The sequence below is a fragment of the Octodon degus genome, unplaced genomic scaffold (assembly GCF_000260255.1).
Source record: "Octodon degus isolate 3935 unplaced genomic scaffold, OctDeg1.0 scaffold00144, whole genome shotgun sequence".
NCBI classification, from domain to species: Eukaryota; Metazoa; Chordata; class Mammalia; order Rodentia; family Octodontidae; genus Octodon; species Octodon degus.
The window spans coordinates 749,787-763,263 of record NW_004524720.1 but is presented as its reverse complement, the minus strand read 5'-3'; the positions used below and the strand labels follow the sequence as shown (position 1 = coordinate 763,263).

At 39.5% G+C, this 13,477-nt stretch overlaps 1 pseudogene; it reads left to right on the top strand.

Moving 5' to 3' along the window:
• The first annotated feature begins 247 nt into the window (after positions 1-247).
• LOC101590005 overlaps positions 248-13,477 on the top strand; it is a 26,641-nt pseudogene continuing 13,411 nt past the window's right edge.

Here is a 13,477-nt window from a genome sequence, read left to right as displayed (position 1 = left end):
TTAAAGATAGCAATATGCAATGTGTTAACCATTGTTTTCTCCTTATTATCTTTTCAAATTTTGTTGGATTTTTTTCTCTTTAAAATAAATAAATAAATAAATAAGTATAAAAATAAAAAATAAAATTCTTAAAGTGTACTTTTAAATTCATAAGAAAATAACCTAGGAAAAATTGTAAAAATGGGCAAACTAAGTAATTAGTAATCTCACAGATGAAAGCAAATAGCTAATAAATATAAGCAACATCATGTTCAGAAGTGGATCTTTTGGAAGGTGAGTGGATCTGAGGGATGCTAAACTCATCAGTGGATTGATCTATAAATGAGATCCTACATAAATAAGCCATTAGGAGGTGAGGCCTCGTTCAAAGAAGCAGACCACTGGGGCATGCACTGGAGGGCAAATGCCTGCCCCAGTTTCTTCCTTCTCTTTGTGCCTCCCAGATGCCATGGAGTGAGCTGCTGTCCTCCCTCTGACCCATCGTGGTGGCTCTGCCTTGGAGCCACTCTACCATGGACTGAACCAACTGAATCATGAGCCAAATTAAACCTCTCTGCCTTTAAGGTGAGTGTCCAGTATTGGAAAGTAGAAACACCAACTAATATAGTATCTATTAAAAAGTCATATGTGGTATGTCTTAAAAAATTTTAAGCAGCCATTCTCTTTGACTAGCAGTTCCATTTTTAGAAATATGTCTATATTCATCTGTATATATATGTGTGTTATTTAAGAGGGTAATCATGCATATTTGTAAAACTATGTAAATAAAAATGCACATTTGCAATAATATCTGTTTTTAAGGTCAAATATTTAGAAACAAGTCTACAAGCAATTGAATAATTAGATTAGTTTAAAGACTGCATAAAATTCTATAATATAGAAAATTTCATCTTTAAAAATGATGAAATGAGTGATTTACTTATAATGACAAACATTTCATGGTATAAGAAGGTTCAGACCAAATATTTAAAATGACACCAATAGTCTAAAGTAGTCTATGATATATAATGCCCTGAGATACCTAGTGGATGAAAATGCCAATCCTCTCTGAAAGAAGCTCATTTTTTTCTACTTTTGAAATAATTTTGAAATATAAGTGAACAGAAACAGCTTACAATCAAAACATTATTTAAAAAAAAAACCAAAGCAGGGAATTTGAATAGCATGAGTAAGAAATAGTTGGAATAAAGATACCAGAAAAAAAAACTCAAAGATTTGAAATGCTTCTGTGAAACACAAATTATAAAATTATTGTGGGACGAGCACTTCCAGGCAGGCTAGATGGCCGTGGCCACACAAGATTCATGTGGGACTATGGGGAAAAAGCTAAGAAAGTTGAACAAGAGGAAGAAAGAGGAGGAAGAGGAGGAAGAGAAGGAGGGGGAGGAGAAGGGGGGAGGAGGAGGAGGAGGAGGAAAAGGAAGAGGAGAAGGGGGAGTAGGAGGAGGAGAAGTGGGAGGAGGAAGAGGAGGAGGAGGAAGAGAAGAAGAAGAAGAAGAAGAAGAAGAAGAAGAAGAAGAAGAAGAAGAAGAAGAAGAAGAAGAAGAAGAAGAAGAAGAAGAAGAGGAAGCGGAAGCAGAAGCAGAAGAAGAAGAGGAAGCAGAGGAAGCAGAAGCAGAAGCAGAAGCAGAAGCAGAAGACGAAGACGAAGACGAAGACGAAGACGAAGACGAAGACGAAGACGAAGAAGAAGAAGAAGAAGAAGAAGAAGAAGAAGAAGAAGAAGAAGAAGACGACTACGACGACAGTAGCCAGGCTGTGGCCTCAGAGCTGGACGAGGAGGTCTGAGAGGCTTCTGACAGCGGAGGTTCTGGAGGCAGCCAAGTGCTGTCTTATGATGAAGCGGTCGGTAGAAGCAGAGAATGAGGAGGATGCTGAGCCCTGGGATAAAGAAAAGGAAAATGCTGCTGACTCCGGTGCCGGGACTAACGCGGGGTGGGCAGATGCCATGGCGAAAATCCTTAGCAAGACAACACCTAAGAGCAAGCGCACCATGCTCATGAAAAACAAAGAGCTGGAAAAGGAAAAAGAGAGGCTGAAGCAGGAACGACTAGAGAAAAGAAAACAACTCGGTAAGAAACGAGAGTGGGAAGTGATGTGTAGAGCAAAGCCAGGTGCTGTCCAAGACAAAGACTCAGAGAGGAATCTCCAGAGAATTGCAACTAGGGGTGTGGTGCAGCGCTGTTCAGAAACATCAGAAGAACGTGGAGGAGAAGGTTAGAGAGGCCGGAGGCTCCGTTAGAAAGCGTGCTAAGTTGGTACGAAGTGTTTCCAAGAGAGATTTCATGAGTGTTCACTGAGGAATGGACGGAAACACAAATGAGAAAAGTTCATCGGAAGAGAACCCAAAAGCCAAAGAGACCGAAGTGGAATCAGCAGAGGGCCCAGGTCGGAGCATTCTGCGAGACGATCTCATGCTGGGGGCCTCCATGAAGGACTGGGGCAGGAGAGCGATGGCCCGACGGCAGCTGTGCGGGGCCTGCGAGCGAGCGAGGCCGACGCTGAGGACGCTGTGGACGAGGTGGAGCGGCGGGACTGCGAGATCTGGGAGCCGGAGGGTGGCCGGCTCTACTGTTCCCTCGTTCCATGTACATTTTCTCTAATTAAGGTATTTTCAGTCCTTATATAATTGTTTTTCTTCTAGACATTTAGACATTGGTGTGGTTTTAGTATCACTGGTGTTTTCAGAATCAAAATGAATTATTTGAAGTCAATATTTTTCTGCCTTGAGCTCAGAGATGTATATGTCTGTAGCTTGTTGAAATATTTTGTATATATCTGTAGTTTGTTGGTATTATTTTGTTTGTTTGGTTTAGTGTAAACTGTTGAGAAAACCTACGTAGTAATGCTTTAAATTATAGTATTGCTGACTTTGGGTGTTGATTTTCATTTTTGTTTAACCGATAAGCCTGTTTTAGGATACATTTTTATATTGCACTGAGCAATATGGTGACTGATGATTCATTTTAACTATTAGGTTATTTTTGTCTGAGGAATTAGAATTTTAGACTCTTTCTGTAAAATAATTGCTTAAATTCTCTTTTCGGGCAGTCAGACCAGGGAAATGATGCAGTCAGAAAACAGTCTGCGTCAGAAATCACACCTAATTTGCGTCAGAATTTTCATCTGATCTGCATCAGAAATTGCATCTAATTTGAAACTTGCTTTCAAATTGCTGTCCTAAAGGTTATTACTTTGGATGTCCTTTTAGTATTCAGTTGGTAACCAAAAAGAGAGAAGAGAACTGAGACAGTTTAGGATTATGCCAAAGTGTGTGGGAAACTCTGCCCAAGATGTGAAGTTTATACAAGGAATTATTTAGTGAATGTAATCTGCTCCTGGTTGAAAATGCTCCATCCTTCCCCCGCTCTCCATCCCAGCACCTGCTGTAGTTCTTGCCTCTGCGGGACGCTGAAGGATACCCTCCCCCTTAAATGATGTGCCAGAGCAGACATGTTTATATTTCCAACTCATCTGAGTGTCACAAGTCTTATACGACTAAAGTTAAATTAACCCATAGCCTGGTATTTGTTATTATAAAGGATGGTGCATACTTAAGATATCAAGTGGTTAAAACAGCAAGCCATAAAATGCATTTTCTATTTATTCTAACTCTTGAACATTAGTGTCTTATTAAATTATAAAGCCACCATTTTGGCATTTTAATGTAAATAAATGTGCACAAATATTCCTTAGTAACACAGGAATGTATTACTGTGTTAAATATCCTGATACAACTTCATGCAGATAAATATTTCAGTGTATGTTAGCATACTATCTTGGAATCATATTATAGTTTTACAAAATTTTGCAGTGGTAAAAATGATTAAATAACTCTCATTGACTAAAAAGTAGTTTTGAAAAATAAATAAATAAATAAAATTATTGTGATTAGCGTGTTTAAATAAATAGAAAGAAAACTTTGAGTATTTGTAGAAATATTCAAAGAGTAGTAAAGTGCATAAAATGATCAATCAAACTTGGACAAGAATCAAATAGCACACCTAGAAGTAAAAAAATATAATAGCTGAAAAGGGCAAACACTTCTATGGTTGGACTTAGCAGTATATTAGATACAGTTGAAGAGGAACTTAGTGATCTTAAAGACAAGTAAACATGAAGAAATTACATGAAATGTTGCGCATAAGTGAGATGCAAAATTTAGGAAGAGGTGGTTAAGTAAAATGATGGGTAGAGTGGAAGTGTGCTGGGTTGGAATCCAGAAGGAGAAGTGGGCAGAAAGAGCAGAGGCTGGATTTGAGAGGAAAGTGGTGGATATTTTAAAAGAATTGTTAAAAAGTATCTTCTTTCACATTGAAACCCCAAATACTGTAATCAGATAGGAGAAATACAAAAGAAAACCCACAAGTAGATAAATCACAATGGAACTGGACAGCAATAAGGTTAATAGTTCTTTAAGGAGATATATTACCATGAAAGGTGACAAACGGACAACTGGTCTTGACAGCAGCAAAAGAAGCCAAAAGTCTGTGCAGTGACGTATTCAGTGTGCAAAAGGAAAGTATTTTCAATCTAAATCTCTATACTTAGGAAAAAATCTTTTCTGCATGAAGCCAGAATGATGACATTTTCGGGCCATCAAAAACAGGGGAGTTTGCTGTTACTAGAACTTTGCCAAAGAAAAACTTAAGAGCGTGTTACAGCTGGAAGGAAAAGGATCAGAGAGAGACAGAGAGAGAGAGAGAGAGAGAGAGAGAGAGAGAGAGAGAGAGAGAGAGAGAGAGAGAGAGAGAGAGAACGGGAGGGGAGAGAGGGAGAGAAAGGGTGGGGAGAGAGAGAGCCACAGACTCCCAATACAACTAAGACAGAGTAACAAGATTCGGATTTTGCCTCCTGCCTGAAATACCACCATTAACAATAAGATGAGATGGTAGAAGTGAGGAACTTATTAAGAGCAAGTGAAGTCTTTTGGAGGTCACGATACATTTCATTCTCTTGGTTGTAGCAATTGTCTCACATATGTAAAAACATTGTTCAATTTAATTCTTGTGGTATGTCAATCATGCTACAAGAATTCTATTTTTAAAAGATATGGAGAGCACAGAAATTAATAAATATAGATAATATAATGACTGTGTAAACTAGCAATATTAATTAATATTTTAGGAATTATTAAAATGAGATTAAATATATAACCACAATGGTATATTCCAGAAGGGAATACAGTTTTGGGTTCAGAAATGGGGCAAAGTTGTTGTTGTTTTTCTTTGTCCTTTTGAGACAGGATTTCACTATGCAATTTAGGAAGGCCTTGAACTCATTTAGTGGCCCAGGCTGGCCTGATCTCACAGAGATCCTCCTGCCTCAGCCTTCTGAGTGCTAGGATTATAGGCCTTTCTGTGTCACCACACCTGGTGGGGTAAAGGTATTTTGACTAACTTGGGACTTTGATTATATTTTGGTGCACAATAAGAGTATCACAATGTATAATTTCCAAATATTAATTGACAAAATTAAATTAGTGTAAAATAATGAATTCAAGCAGAGATAAAGAAGAGAGGAAAGGAATGTCTATGTCCCACCATACCATCATAGAAAAGATGGGACAAATAGCACAAAAATGAGAGGACACATACTGAGTAAATTAGATGTCTTAATTAAGCACAAAAATTATCAGATGAGGTTTTTAAAAATCAGCTATAATATGCTATAACAAATATTTCTATACATTTTGAGAATAGCAATAAGTATAAGATGGAAAACATATGAGGAAAAGCCCCCCTCCGAAATAGCTGTTATATATCTATTGAACTCAGATAAAATACACTTTCAAGTAAAAATCATTACTAGAAAAAAAGTTCACTGTTTATGATGAAAAGACTCAAATGCCTAGAAAATATACCTAGTTTATATTTCTATGTAGCTAAGAAAAGAGCTTCAAAATATAAAATGCAGAAGGATCCTGTCTAATTGCGGCCAAAGAGACATCAACTGAGTTGTAGTGCGTCAGTTTTCCTTAAAAAAAAACAAACAAAAAACAAACCCAAAGCCCGGAACAGCAGAGCCCTGCTCCTCCTGGTGAGTCCTTCCCTCCAGCGATGCGGCTGGCTGTGGGGAGCGCCGGCCAGCGGGGACAGTGCTGGGCCGGCGCCCCACAGGCCGCTGCAGGGCAAGGCGTCACTGCGGGCTTGACCAGTTGACTCCCTCGCGAATCATTAATTTCTCTCTTCTAACTACTGTTTTGGGAGGTTGCGTTTTCACACCAGAGCCTAATCTTAGCTCATATAGAATGAATTTACCGAAGCCTAGAAACTAGACAGTTTTGCAAACGAGGAGGAGAAAAGATGGCCTTCCTATCCAAATGGCTCCTGAGATTTTACTGTAACACTTATGTAACGAACACTACAGAAGAAAAAGTAGTTCCCTCACATTACTTTATGCTATATTGCATATGTTTTATTAATCTGTGCTTCTGCCTCTTACTTTTAGCTGATTAGCCAGTTAAGGAAGGAAACAGAAGATTGATTCGGTTCATTTAGACTTCCTTTTTTTTTCTCATTTACTTCAAGCACTTAATATCCACAGAAACTGCCAAATGGTCCATTTGCGCTTAATATCCTCTATAGGAAATTTAACTGATTAAAAGGAGTATCCCTCAGAGGACGCACAATCCTACTTCTTGTTCTATAATATCTGATTTCAGTCTGTTTGTGTTCCTTAGAAACTAGTTTTGCTTTCGTTGCTCTTCCTGTTGTTTTACAATCCAATGATAAGACCTAGGGATGAATTGTTCAGTGCAAATTCTGTCCAAGTCATACAAGGATAAGAAGGTTAATCACTGAGAGAGTCAAAAGAAGAGTTTAATATGGAAAACTAAGAGGCAGTGACCCTGCTAAATGATCTTCAGGATGCTGACTCTGAAAGCTGGCAGGTTCTGGCACAGTCTGATTGGTGAAAATTCATAATGGAGTATGTTGGAGGAAATGACTGAAGACTTCAAAGGTCATACGAACATTGGAACCCTAACGTGAACTAAATCTGTGTCTTCCAATTTGGAATATACTTGAACCCTTTCCAAAGAGCATGTGGGTGTAAATAGCTTATAGGAAATCAAGTTGGAGGTTCCAGAGTTTTCAAAAAATTTATGTATCTAATAATGTTCCTACGTGCAAAACAATATTCTGGCTTTCTTGTCCTTTCCATTTTTGTAATCTCCTATCTCCTACCTTGTAAAACTTTAAGATATTAGCAAACAAATTCACTATGGACTTCAGTTTTAGTTTACTTTCTAACAAATCATATTAAGTGGTAAAACTAATTTTCATTGAAAATAGTTTATCATTTCATTATTTGAAGAGTGTAATGCTCTTGGCTTTTATCTCTTTAATATTATAAAGTTGAAATAAAAAAATACTACTAATCGCCCAAAGAATGCTTCTGTTCTCAAAATAAGAAATATCATCCCCTAGACATGTTTTTATTTGGCGTGGACGCATGATTTACTAGGCATCTGGAAGCCATTCTTTTACTACGTCTTCAGTGTTTCCTTTGGTGTTATTGGGAGACATCACCCGGATATTATTAATCCTCAGTTTGTTTTTCCAAAATATCAAGTCTCACGTTAAATCCTTTATTCTCCGTGAGGATTTCTGGAGTAATCACTTCTTGGCTAGACAACGTATTTTCTATATCAAATAACTTTTCCTACATTCCACTAGCATATTTTGCTCTGATTTTATACCTAAAAAAAAATCCAGAGCAAGTGCATAATGGCACAAAAAAATTCAAATTTTTTTCAGTAATCTATATTTTTATTTAGATGCAAGAGGAAGCTTACAATAAAACAGATTTTTGACTTCAACAACTTATAAAAATTTAAAGGATTTAAAATAACTGTATAAAAAAGAAAAATCTGGACACATAATCATTTTAATTTTTCCAATAATCCTCTATTTTCTTGCTAGAGGATGGACGATAAACATGTAAAGGCAATGATGAGCAAGCTAAGAATGCATTTGATGAATAGTGAATGATACGATGAGGAAAGCTGAGTTGAGTTAGCTTTGCCAGTTGAGTTAGCTTTGCCAGTTGAGTTAGTAGTTCCAATCATTTTTTTCCACTGTCATTTGTAGTGGTGTTGTGTAACTACATCTGCACCATCCCTTCATGATGATACAGATGATGAACACTTGTTCCTCATGGGATGTGTCAGCCTTATGTTACTGTAATAAAACACCCAAGATAACCAAATTAAAAAGAGGGAAAGCTTATTTGGCTTTTCAGTTTTGCAGATTTCAGTCCGTGGTAGTTTGCTCTGTTTCTTTGGGTCTGTGGTGAGAGAGCACATCATGGTAATAGTATGTGGCAGAGGAAGCCCATGTACTTCATGACTGAAAGTGAAAGAGAAAAAGGAAGAGGAAGAGACCAGAATTTTGCAATTCCCTTCATAAATTTGTCTCCATTGACCTGTAATCTCCCTCTTAGCCCAGTCTTTTAAAGGTTCTCTCACCTCTCAAGGGTGCCAAGCTAGGAACTAACTTTTTAATACATGAAACTTTTGGTGGCAGTTTAGGACCCAAAGTATAACACCTGTCCTCTGACTTTGGGCTCTGCCATACGACTTGAATTGGTCAATATCAGTGGATGTGATAGAACATGCTGCAGATAGCTATGGTCCCACAGCTTGCGGTCTAGAATGAGATATGTTGAACTAGATCACAGCCTGAAGCAAAGCCCAGAAGACATACAGCTTGAAGCAGGGGTTCAACGTAGACCAGCTGACCTGCAATTGAAACTGTGAATAACCCATAGGATCTCAAGCATGAGTATAAATATATTGTCCTGATTACTTTTTTCTCATTGCTGAAACAAAAACAACCTACACCCAAGGTTAAAGGAGGAGTTGTTTATTTAGCTCAGTTTGTAGAGATTTCAGCCCATAATCAGCTGGCTGCAAGATAGGGTGGTATGATATAGGGGCAACAGTTCATGGTGGTGGAAGACAGCAAAAAGCAACAGAGCAAAAGGGAGGAGGAAGCCTTTTACTCTCCCTTATATTGTATTCAAGCTACCTGCCCTAGGAAAGACATCGGACTCATACCCTGAATCCTAGAACTAGACAACAAATCAATCCGAAGTTCTAGATTCAACTGCCCCTAAAAAGCCTGCCCTCAATGACCACATGAAACATTGGGGGACATCTAGACACAAGCCATAGCATACATGTATGCCACGGAGTTTGGGGATTTTTTTTTGGGGGGGGACGTTTTGTTACTGTTATGGTTTGTGTCTTGTTGTCCCTCCAAAGTCTCATGTAAGTCATGGGGCAGATGTACCTCAAGGAGCAGAGAGTGGCTGCAGGGGTGGAGCCAGAAGACTAGGGCAAGGCTCACAGATAGGGCCAGAGAGGCACAAACCATTAAACTGGCAGCATGTGCTGCCCCACTAGGCCAGTGGTCTCTCTGAGATGTGGAGCGTGTCATCCTGGACACTGGCACCCCAGCCTCTCCTCCAGACCCTGCAGAGTGGGGTCGGCAGTTTCTGTGATTGAGGCTGCCTCTGGCATGGAGATTTTTGGAGAAGACAGAAGCACTGATCCTCTCTCCTGAGCAAATAAGGTTCCCAGGTCTTGCTAGGTAATTCAAGCTGCTTTAAACTATGAAACTTACAGTAACTTTGAACTAAATGAACCTTTCCCTCCCTTATTTTGAGTGTCGGATATTTGTCCCAGCAATGAGAGAAGAGGTACTAAAACAGTAACCTCACAATATTATAGCACTAGCTCACTGTTGGAGGAAACTTATCTCTTCTGTTGGTCTGTGTTCATCAGGAATAGACTTATTTAAGCTTTTGTGATAATTGGAAAATGGAGGGAAAAACTAAAAGTGCCTGGTTTTGGTTACTCTTGAGATGCTGATTTGTTCTTGGTTTCTCTTTTCCTAAACATCACAGTGATGAGCAACAACTCTTGCCACTCTTTAGTATTGTTCAAACATTTCCATAATTCTAAACAACATGTTTAAGCTGCTATTGCCTCATTTTTCTTTCTTAGAGATTATAATTTACTCCTGATTGTGAAAGAAAAGGGCTTAATTCAGTCACCCTCTCTCCATTCCCTCTCTATCCACACACTGCCCCTATTCTAGGGCCTTTATAATATTGTCCCTTGGCATCCATAGCACACTGGTTCCACAATTCTGTCCGTATCAAAATCTAAGGATGCTCAAGTCCTTCACTCAATATGTCACAGACTTTTGCATACAGCTACACATATCCTCTTGTATACTTTTAAAATCATTTCTAGACTACTCACACTACCTAATAATTCTATGGAAATTCTACATAATCAGTTCTTAAAATGTACTGCTCAAGAGACAATGATGGGAAGAAAAGGCCTGTACATGTTCAGCAAAGAAGTAATTTTTTTCAAATACTTCGATTCACAGTTGGAGTCATGGGAATGGAACTCAGACACAAAGCACCAAATCCTTCATTTGACTGGAAGGATTGCTAAATGTGAGTACCTGTAATCTTTGTTTTCAGACCAGAAGTCTCCCTAAGATAGAAGCTCATTGCTGGGGCAAGGAGGGTATCTAAAAAGGGCGAAGGGAACTCATAGAGCATCCTTGACTTTGGTTCAGTATTCTCAGCCTTGCCTGCTGTCCCAGTTAGAAACATTTTCTGTTGAAGAAGTAGGTAGGGGTCCAGCCACCCTGGAACAAATGAGTCATTTTTCTGTTTTCAGTCTACTTGTTCTCTGGCCTTCAGAGATCCCTCCAAGTTCTGAGTCTTTTTAGGGTTTGTAATTTATAAATGTTTTATTTTTTGTTGGCTTTGACTCGCTGAATCTATTTGGTTTCAACTTTCATCCTTTCTGCTATGTCGCTTCAACTCTTTTGCTTTCTATTAGTGACATTTTACTGATGTGGTTCCCTATTTCACATTCCTCCCCACTTTCTAACTCCATTATTATTTTAATAATTTTTGAGGATGTGTACAGTGCCCACATTTTACTGAAAATTTAGTAATGCAGCATGCAGGTCTAGAACACTGCTGATCTACAGAATACTTTTTCAGTTTTAAAGGCCTTCTACATCAGAAAGTGAAGAGAATTATGACACACTTACCCTGTCCTCCAGAGCTTCCTTTCCCCAAATGACATTCTAGTCATCTTGATTATTTTGTTGCTCGTTTCCCAGTCAAAAGTCCAATGAACTCTAGACAAATATCAGAAAAAACACCTATTCTCCATGAGGTTGTTGCAAGCTGAAATATTTAAGCCAACCTATAGTTTTATTGTAGAATTAAAGTCATTTTAATAATGTGAAATGGATTATCATAATTTGATATTTGACATATCACCTAATTTAAATTTGTATGTATAAATTTAAGTATACTCATGTTCTATGCCTATTTTTTATAATATTCTTTTTTTCCCTACAGGAACAGATTTATTGTGATATGTATCAATTAGCTTTCCTGTAGCTGGGGCAGAATGTTACCTACACAGCTTAAAGAAAGAGAGGTTTATTTTGTCTTATGGTTTCAGAGAAGGGCAAGGTAGAGCAAAGCTGTTCACTCCATGGTTGGTCAGGAAGCAGAGTGACTGGGAACAGCACCAATGAAAGAGAGAGGGAGCCTCCAATTCCCACCCCCTTCATATATCTTCAAGCAGTCCCTACTTTCTAATACCACATTTGGCTATGAACAGCAATGGATTAATTCACTGGTAAGATTAGTGCCTGTATGGTCTAATTGGATTCTCAGTAGCCTCCTAATCCAGTCAATATGGCAATTAAGTTTAGTTGTCACACATATCAAAAGATGAATTTATAAAAAAATACAATCACTCTTCCTCCTGAATCCACTTTTTTATTATTTTTTAATCTTTTATTATTTTTTCATTATTTGATACAGGGTCTCATTATGCAGCCTGGACTTGTATTGATCTTCCTGTCTCAGCCTCCCCAGTGCTGGGATTACAGGTGTGTGCCACCCCAGGGCACACCTGGGGTTCCAGGGCCAGCAAGGCATGTAGTACTGTGGATTGAACCTGGGTCCTTGTGCTTGCCAGGCAGGCACTTAGACCAATGAGCTATCACCCCAGTCCATGAATTCACTTTCTACATAAATGCATATTATTAATTTTCTCCGTAACTATCCACAAGTTAAACACATGCCTAAGAAAAAAGGCTTTAGAATTTTATTTATATTGTAACTCAAGTCCCAAAAGGTGATTTACTCTAGAGTGAGATATAAGGCAGCAATTAAAACAAAACCAACCAAACAAACAAAAACCCTGTAAAAGCTCTATTAGGAAAGTCAGTTACCTCACACGCCCACAGTGAAGCTAGAGAAGAGGCATGATTAGGCTGCCAGGGAAGTGCACTTTGGGAAATCCATGCTAATCCTCTTCCCCCTCTTGCTGTGCTCATGCTCCCACCCTCAGGGCAGAGTAAGTGGGAGGAAGGGAACTTTCGGGCGAGCACTCAGAGAGTGACTATGTGTCCTTTGTGTTATGCATTTGGGAAGGACACAGACACAGTCTCCCTCTGGAGGTGTTCCAGGGAGGAGACAGGTTGACGATAGTGACTTCAGGCCCAAAGTTAAGGGCCGTACAGTACACCCCAGTGGCCTCAGTCTCATTGGCGAATTTTTACTTAGAGCCATAATAAAGGACTATTTTGTTGTGCAAAAACAGAAGAAAAAAAATGTATATGTGTACAGAAGATAGGATAGACATGCAGCTACTTTCTCTTAGTTCATTGAGAAGAAAGTTTTGTACTAATATTGTTTAGGCAAGATATCATGTCTGCATCTTATCCTCTGAATAACTGCTATGAAGACAATATGCAATGTATTAATTATTGTAGCAATACTACTAACCTGTTTTGAAACTGTTTCAGGCCGAGTAGGAATTTGTGCCGAGTTCCAGGGAACCCCCAGACACAGTCCTAGCCCAGGTCCGGTGAGTGTGTGGAGAGCTTCCTGCTACCCTGCGCTGGTGGGACCAGTCCCAGCCCAGGCACAACCTTGGGCCGGACACTCTCCCACCCACTTGGGCCACCCCCCACCACTCCGCAGTACCTCCCCCACCCAGCCCACCGAGTAGGAATTTCTGCCGCGTTCCGGGAACCCCCAGACCCAGTCCTAGCCCAGGTCTTGTGAGTGTGCGGGAGAGCTTCCTCTTCCCCCTACTTCACCTTGCCCCCTCCAGGCACAGCTCAGGCCTGGCATACACGCCTGGGGTGTAACCCTGCAGCTGTAATCCCTGCAGAGAGTGTAGAGGATAGATCCACCCAGCTGGTCCAGGAGCAGAACATCTTGTCACAGGGGCACAACAGGTTCAGCCTCAAGGGCAACAGTGGGAAGGAGTTGAGCACAGCAGCCAGACCAAGCCAGACACAGCTGGATAAATCCAAACTTTGTAGAGCTGCACCTGAACTTCAGTACGTGCGAAGGTTATAATTACAGCAAAGATCTACAACAAAGGTCAGAAGACAGTGCTACACAAAAT